Source organism: Mesocricetus auratus, unplaced genomic scaffold (assembly GCF_017639785.1).
Source record: "Mesocricetus auratus isolate SY011 unplaced genomic scaffold, BCM_Maur_2.0 Super-Scaffold_100707, whole genome shotgun sequence".
Classification (NCBI taxonomy): domain Eukaryota; kingdom Metazoa; phylum Chordata; class Mammalia; order Rodentia; family Cricetidae; genus Mesocricetus; species Mesocricetus auratus.
In genome coordinates, this window is record NW_024429269.1 from 11017220 (window position 1) to 11025463 (window position 8244).

Consider the following 8244-nt stretch of genomic DNA (forward strand, 5'->3'; position numbering starts at 1 on the left):
ACATGGGAGCATTCAGTGGCAGCACATATCCTTTGCACTGCACTTAACCCAGAACATGGAAGAGGGCAAGCTCTGACAACAAGTGTGACCAGAGGTCATACGTCACAGTGATACTTCACTCATTTAAAAAACCAAGCGCACTCAGCAAGTAGAAGACACACAAAAGGATGCACACAAATAAATGTTCATAACAGCATAATTCATGATGACTTAGAAAACCAACTCAACCGACAAATGCATCAACTCAGTGTGGTATGTCCATATGAGAGAATATTATTCAACCACAAAAAAAGCAACAAAACACTGATACATGGGACAACCTGGCCGAACCGTATGAGAAAGAAGCCAGACATTAGAGCCAGATACATGTTGTCTGAATTCATTTACATGAAATCTTCAGAGTAGCAAGTATATATAAAAATGAGGTAACTTAGAAGTTTCCAGGAACTATGAATGTATAAATGATGTGTGTATGGTTTTTGTCTTTTCAGAGTCATGAAAAAAAATAACCTGGTAGACAATTGTGATGTTCCCACAACTCCTTGAGCTATTGACTATAAAAAGGGTTTTTGGTGATTGGTTATCTCAATAAGGCTGTTACTAAAATACAAGATGGAGGCTGGGGTATAGCTGTATAGTACAGTGTTTGTCTAGCATGTACAAGGCTGTGAGTTCAGTTCCCAAGACCACCAAACAACCAAAGCAACCAAAGCTAGGGATAATGGTGAACTCCAGAGGTAAAGGTAGAAGGATTGCAAATGTGAAGCCATCTTGGGCTACAAACAATAATAAAATGATTGTGGTTCAGATGATGTGAAATGACTGTCTTTGTCCTTTTCTGTCACATCAAGGCTTTCAGTCAACTCTCCTAACTGGTCACAGGCAAAGAGTTCCCAAACCGGCTCTCTCTCAGCCCTTCCATCCTTTGATAGTGGAGTTATCATGGAGAAGGAGGGAGACAGGCTGGGGGGAGGGTCCCAACAGCAAACTCCATTCTCGTCTGGCTGGACCCTCACCACTGACTGTGTCTCTTAGGTGCCTCTGGTTTCGCAAGTCCCTGGACTGTGCATTGCTTGGTTGTAATGGCTGATGGGAGGAAAGCTCAGAACCCAGAGTTCCCCGAATTGCCCTCTTCCGTCCCATAAGATGCTTACTGAGCTCCAGCTACACAATACCCCGGGTCTGAGAATTCTGGGGGTTGCTATGGCTTCTGCTGGGCACCAGCCAGTCAAGAAGGGGTCAGGGCTGTGTGTGGCACCTGGCCCCAATCCTGCCTGAAGACTGGCTTTAGGCTATCCCTACTCCTTGTGACAGAAGCATTTACCCCTGATGTTCTGGGGAGGGGGTCACTGTCCAAGCATTCATGGTGTGACTATAGTCAGTGAATTTGTTATCTGTTCCCTCTGCTGGGTCAGGGAATGACAACTAGGACTCCAGGCTATAGCAGCAGGACCAGAGCCTGCAACTCACTCCAGCACCTCCCAAGTGATGCCCAGGTCAGCGTTGTTGGACTTGGCCCTGGAAACACATTCCCACAGGGAAGAAAGACAGTAGTGTCCTGACTTGAGCAGGGCAATGCGTCACGGCCAATGAGATCTCAGCGGGGAGGTGGCAGGAACATACTGAGGGACAGTGAGCCATCTGGGTCTCAGTCAAACACAAAGGGAATGAAACAGACACTAGGCTCCATTGTTTGTGTGAGAGAAACGCTCACAAGCTCCCTCCAGCTAACTTGTTATTCTCTATGCAGTCTTTTCTCTATCAAAAATCAAATACACAGGTTTCAGAATGGGAACTTTATGCTCACTCCACTCTCCTTTTCTTCGTGGATAGCAATATCCATGATGCCCTCACAGCCAGATAGGGTCATTTTCCTCATCCACAGGTACGCTAGATACCTTAGTCTCTTCCATTGCCATAGCAAAACGCTTGAGGTTAGGTAGTGCCTACCGAAAGGAGGTCGGGGTAGTTCACACCTCCTGAGTAGGCTAACAGCACAGCACTGGTCTCCACTCTGCTGAGAGCTCTTTCGCTGCCCGTGGCGGGGCGCAGGACATCATGGTGACAGTCTATTTGGAAAGGGAAGAGCACATGCTAAGGACAGAAGCCAGAGAGATGAGGGGCCAGGCTTGGCCTTTTTATTTATACCCTGGGCTCTGAGGAACTGTATGTGGTCAATTCCAGCTGAGGGCAGTGTCACCAGGGACCCACTCACAGGCTCAACCTTTTAACCATCCCCTTTACCACACTGAGGACCCAGCCTCCAGCACCAAAGCTATGGCAGAAGTGAGGGCAGGAAATAGTCTTCAACACTTTTCAACGTAGGACTGTAAATGTAAGTAGTCTCCAATGGCCCCCTGATGGATCCCCTGTCCACCCAAGTAGACCCAGAAACATCTCTGCCTACCCCCAGTCAGATGTTTGGGATGGCTGTAATGGCCCCCGACTTTGGCCTTGGGATCAGAGCTGGTAATAGGCTTCTTTGGAAACCGAGGCTACTGTGATGCCTCAGGCCCAGCTGCAGTCCACCATGGATTTTAGTGAAATCCAGCACCTTCCACAGACCCTCCTTTTCCTGGTGCTAAGGAGGCCCAGCATCCTCATCTGACCATGACAGCCGATGGGACCTTGCAAAGAAGGCACTCTGTGCAGGCCACAGCAGCCCTGGAATGCCGTCCAGCCACGAGCCGGGGGCGTTGGGAGATAGCGTTCAGGTGCCGTTTATGCCGGTGGCAGCAATCCAATACATCATGTCAAGTTCAAAGAGTAATCTGGATTCATACTGTGGGACTAAATATTTTTTTAAAAAGCACAGAATGAGTGATGAGGCTGGTCTCAGTTCTTTGAGGGATTCTGCTCAACTAAAAAGTGCTGCTTGAGGAGACGTGACTAGACGGTGCGCCCTTCCTGCGCTGTTGTGGTGGGTACACGTTATCCACCACGTCAACACCAACAGCCTTGTTGTGACGTCATCAGTGGACACTAATAGGCAGTCAGGCCACAATCTCAGTTTACCTACCCTGGTAAACATACCCCAGTAACATGAAAGACGTTTAGAAACACAGGAGCCGGAGGAGAAGGTGGAGTACTGCGAGCCCCGCTAAATTTTTCTGTAAACCTGGAAAGGTTCCTTTTGTAAAAGTCTGTTAAAAACAGCCCCTGGATGCTTCTGGGTCCCAACCTCTTCCTTTCTGGGACAAGGGAATGCTGGTGTTGGGAGGTGCAAGCATTTTGAATCAGGAGGCGATATGGAGAGGAATGGCCAGCGGACCCAGTTCTAAGCCAGTTCTGTGAAGGAGACAAGAAAATCTGAGATTGAATTCACCCTATTTGGTGGTACTTGGTCTTTTGGGAGGGCATAAACTAGGGTTATCAACAGCAATAGTCCTTGGCAAGAGGCACCAGGGCAATTTTTTTTTTTTTTTGGTTTTTACGAGACAGGGTTTCTCTGTATTGTTATGGAGGCTTTCGGTCCAGCCTGGCCTCAAACTCACAGAGATCCACCTGCCTCTGCCTCCCGAGTGCTGGGATTAAAGGCATGCGCCACCAACGCCCGGCAGCACCAGGGCAAATTTTTAATGATTAGCTTCATAGAGTGGAGGGTTTTAATAAACAGTAGAGCTAAGAAGACAGGTGATAGCTACAGTACCGGTGATCAGGATGCCAGAGCTTTGGGGAATTTTGTTCTGGTAATGCTGAGTCCTTGGCCAGACCCTAGGAAGAAATACTGTGTCTCAAACACTGACTCAGCTGGTCCTCGAGGCTTGCCTCAGTGCGGCTGGCCTGTGTTTGATGTGGGATGGAAACGTATAAATCTCAGGTCCCTCTTGAAAGTTCCCAGGTTGGAGTAAGACCCAGAAGGCTGGGTTTTAAGCAACAGCACAAATCACTGTTTTGCACTCTGAGTCTGAGGATCCCTGGAGCGTTGTTTCCAGCTGCAGAAGAGAATTTGTGAGAGAGGCAGGAGTATGTCTCCCTGCTGCATGGTAATTAGAAGCCCTTGGGTGAATGCAAGTTTGGTTTCACGATCTGAACCTGCTGTCATTTAACATGAAGGTGGAAAGATACTCGGTGTCTTCTCCATGACCCTGGGAAAACAGACAGAGTGACATACATCAGCATCTGGCTCGATTCATTAGAGGAACTGAGGGAGAAACACTCAGGGCTGGGCCAAATTCCACAAAGTCATGTGCAAAAGAGAATTTGGTCTGTCTGCATACCTCCCTCAGGAGTGAGCTTCACCTGCAAACCCGGCTGTCACTAATGCTTCAAACCAAGCTAGATGGATGGAGGGCTGCTGCACCGCACACACCTGAAGCCTGTGAGGTTTCAGAAATCAATCACTCTGATGGTTTTTTCATAAAAGGATGACATGAGCACTGAAATGAACTCACTGATAAGGCAGGCATGGTTGGGAGCCGCAACTCATTATGGATAGCCTAGTTCTGGTGTGTGCTGGCTAGTTTTGTTTTTAATTTTTTTCAGTTTGATAGGTATTATTTCCTTTTTTATATAATTTATTTATTCTTTTAAGTTTTATTTTTCCTTCCAACCATATTTCTCCCTCCCACCCCTCCTCACCTCCCCTTGGTGGGCTGCCTAGTTTTTTGTCAACTTGGCACAGGCTATATTCATCAGAGGGGAGGGAGCCTCAGTTGAAAAAATGCCTTCACTTAGGTTAGCACATGGGCATTTTCTTAGTGATTGATGTGGGAAGGTCCGGCCGATTGAGAGAGATGCCATCCCTGGGCCAGTGGCCCTAGGTTCTGTAAGAAAGCAGGCTGAGCAAGCCATGAGGAACAAGCCAGTACGCAGCTCCCTCCATGGCCTCTGCATCAGCTCCTGCCTCCAGTGCCTACGCTGCTTGAGTGCCTGTCCTGACTTCCTTCAGTGATGGACTGTGATGTGGAAGTGTGAGCTGAATAAACCCGTTCCTCCCCAGTTGCTTTGGTCATGGGACTTCATCATAGCAATGGTCACCCCAACTAAGACAAAGGTGTGTGGGTTTGTTTACTTAACAAATGTTTCATGGGCACCAACTTTGTTCTAGAAATACACATCTCCACGAACAGCAATAGGCTGGCTGCTGTGACCAAGTTCAAGAAAGGAGACAGAGAAATAATAGATATTATCACACGGTAAGTGCTCTGAAGAAGACCGATCAAGACTCTATAGAAACACGCTGAGACCACGTGGTGACAGTTGGTCCCTTTGGGAAGGTGACATCTGGGGTGACACAAAGAGTCAGCTCTCAGAAGATCCAGGCTAGAACTGCCAGCGAGTAGCAGAAAGAAGGGCAAGGATATCACTCTGAGGAAGAGAGAAATGTGTGACAGGAGCCCGGGATTGTGTTTCAAGCCTAAACAAGTCCAAAGCTTTATATGAAACAAAATATCCAGACTTAGAGTTTCGAAGGAACATTCTGCTACTTATTCACCAGAGGTGTATTCACAAGGGTGGTTATTGTCATAAGGTATGGAATACAGTGTATATTACATTGATAATATAGAATGCCATATTATTATTCCCCTTTATCTGCATAGAGAACAGCCTCTGGGTAGACTCACAGAGGGACAAGTTAGAGAAATCCTGAGGGTGTGGACTTGGATGTCAGTGCTGAAAAAGGACAGATTCAGGCAGGTGAGAGAAAATGGCATGACTTGCTAGGAGCACGTCCTGGAGAAACAGAGAACATCCAGAGCAGTTAGAGGCCAAGCACGGCTGAGGGGTGCGGTGTCTGTGAGCTGCGGAAGACTGAAGTAGAAGGAAGAGAGCTGTTTGCACATGTTCTCACCAGGCTCTGACCACAGGAAGCCTGAGATGCCTCAGATGAGGACACTGTTGCACGATACCCACCAGAGAAGACTGCTCCGACATGGGTTTAAGCCAACAGAAAGTCTTTATTCATTGTCAGCAACAATGTTGGGTGTTCAGAATCCCAGTGTATCCCTAAGCCTTCTTCAGGGTGAGCTCTTAAGTACAAAAAACCACATCCTGGGTTGACATACTTCAGTTAACAAGAACAGTTGGTCAGGAGGGGAACTACAGAAGCCAAAAAGCCAGGTTAGTACACTTAGAGTCTTTCCCAGAACTATGGACTTTGATGGATGAGGCCTTTGTTTTGGTTTTGGCAGGTGGTGCTGTCTATGTGCTGAGTTTTATGGCCTGCGTGGTACTTCAATGCTGGAGTCAGCTGTGTTAAGGTCTGGAGCCCTGTTACAGATACTGATGTTTGGAACACAGGGCTGAGATTGGAGATGTACATATGAAAACAACGGGAAGGTAGATGACCCCAGAGGGGCTGTCTTTGCCTTTTAACTGGCAGATTTAGCCCACTTTTATTTAACGCCACTGCTAATGTATTTATTTATTTTTATAACTTCATATTTGAGCCTTAATCACAAATCTCCATTCTCTACACCTGTTTGTATCAATGTAATTACACATTACTTATCCTTTCACAACTGGCTTCTTTCACTTACCATCATGTTTCCAAGACTTACAGCCAGTATCAGTGCTGCGTTCCTTTTGATGGCTGAGTGGTATTCCTGAGTCATATTTTATGATACAAGAATCCAGGGCTGGAGAGATGGATCAGTGGTTAAGAGCACTGACCGCTCTTCCAGAGGGCCCGGGTTTGATTCCCAGCAACCATCATGGCAGCTCACAACTGTTGTAACTCTAGTTCCAGGGGACCTGACACCCATGGCAAAACACCAATGCATATAAAATAAAAATAAATAAATTAGAAACTAACCATCCCAGATGAAAAGATTAATTAAAAAAGAATCTGTATAAACAATTCTGCCATATTTTATCTGGTCACTCTTCAGGCAACAGGCATTTGATGACGCCGGTCGGAAGAATCTCTTAAGTAGACTTCTTGTCTGGCTGCTGTAGGAGAAAGCTCAGCAGCTGACAGGCTAACACCTGTGCTGGAACATGTGCTGTCAGGAGCCTGCTGTCCCTTTAAGCCACCCACAGCAGGGCAGAGTTGGACAGGAATGAATTAAAACTGCATGCCCATCTCTGTGTGAACCTGGCTCTCCTCACTCCTGCTCCTGGTCAATCTGACATTAAAATCCACCCCAAGGAAGTGACAGACACACCCTACCAGCCACACTCTAGCTTCTGTTGGACACACTTTGTGAAAGAGAGAGAGGGAGAGAGGGAAAGAGAGGGAGAGAGAGAATGGGACGGAGAAAGGAAGGAAGGAGGAAGAAGAAGAAGGACTTTGTGGTGTCCGTTGTGCAGTTCTTTCTGAAGTTTATAAACTGGCCTTTGTTATACAATCAGATACTAACATGAAAATATTGGTATTGGTTCCCTGTTAGTGCATCTTGGAGCCATCCTAAAGCCAGGTGCAGGAGACAAGCCCGGCCAAGTCAGAGTTGAAAGCAATTCCTCCGAACTCCACCTGGTGAACCCTGAGGAAATCCTGTAGTTCCCTGCTTTCTTGGGTCCCCTGGGAGCCTCCTGCTGTGGGAGTCTGTCCAGCTGTGAAGATCAGTGGGAAACAGATGCTGTGTACAGCCCTGGTCAGCCACCAACAGATGAGAAGGGCAGCGCCAAGCCCGCTCCCTGGAAGGAAAGAAACAGATGTGACTCTTGAGCACAGATATGTCGACTTCAAAGCAGGGAACATCCACCGCTAATGATTGGATGGGCCTGCCTGCCGCGGGTAAGTGGCCCTGGCCACACACCTGTGGAGAGGGCCACCTCTGTGTTCTCTTGTTTTCTGCAGCTTCAGGGAGTGGCTCTGTGGAGAAGCAGGGCAGGGCAGCAGAGCCTGTGTAGTCTTTAGAAACATCTGCTCTAGAGAGTCATGGAAGACTTGCTGCCATGGACAGGGCTGTATGTATGGGATATTTTTTCTGTGTGCATGTCTATGCACCACACATTGGCATGCTGCTGGAGGAGACTGGAAGATGTTGGGTCTCTTGTAACGGGAGCACAGGTGGTTGTGAACCACCATGTGGGTGCTGGGAATCAAACCCAGGTCCTCTGGAAGAGCAACCAGTGTTCTTGACCTCTGAGCCATCTCTCTAGCCCTGGCTTATGTATTTTTAAATAAAAAATAGTTTTTTCATATAATATATTCTGATCATGGTTTCTCCTCCCTCATTTCCTCTCAGGTCCCCCACCCACACATCTAATTCCACACCTTCTTTCTCTCTCTAGTTAGAAAACAAAGACAAGTAAAGAAAAAATACACCAGGATAAAATAAAACAGACAGAGAAAAA

General features: G+C 47.2%; 1 long non-coding RNA gene across 1 annotated transcript; it reads left to right on the top strand.

Moving 5' to 3' along the window:
* Positions 1-2763: 2763 nt before the first annotated feature.
* LOC121137887 lies at positions 2764-8024 on the top strand. Its single transcript, XR_005875156.1, has 4 exons — positions 2764-3080; positions 5051-5138; positions 6135-6282; positions 7335-8024. It is a non-coding gene; the product is annotated as an uncharacterized LOC121137887 (long non-coding RNA).
* The last annotated feature ends 220 nt before the right edge of the window (positions 8025-8244 follow it).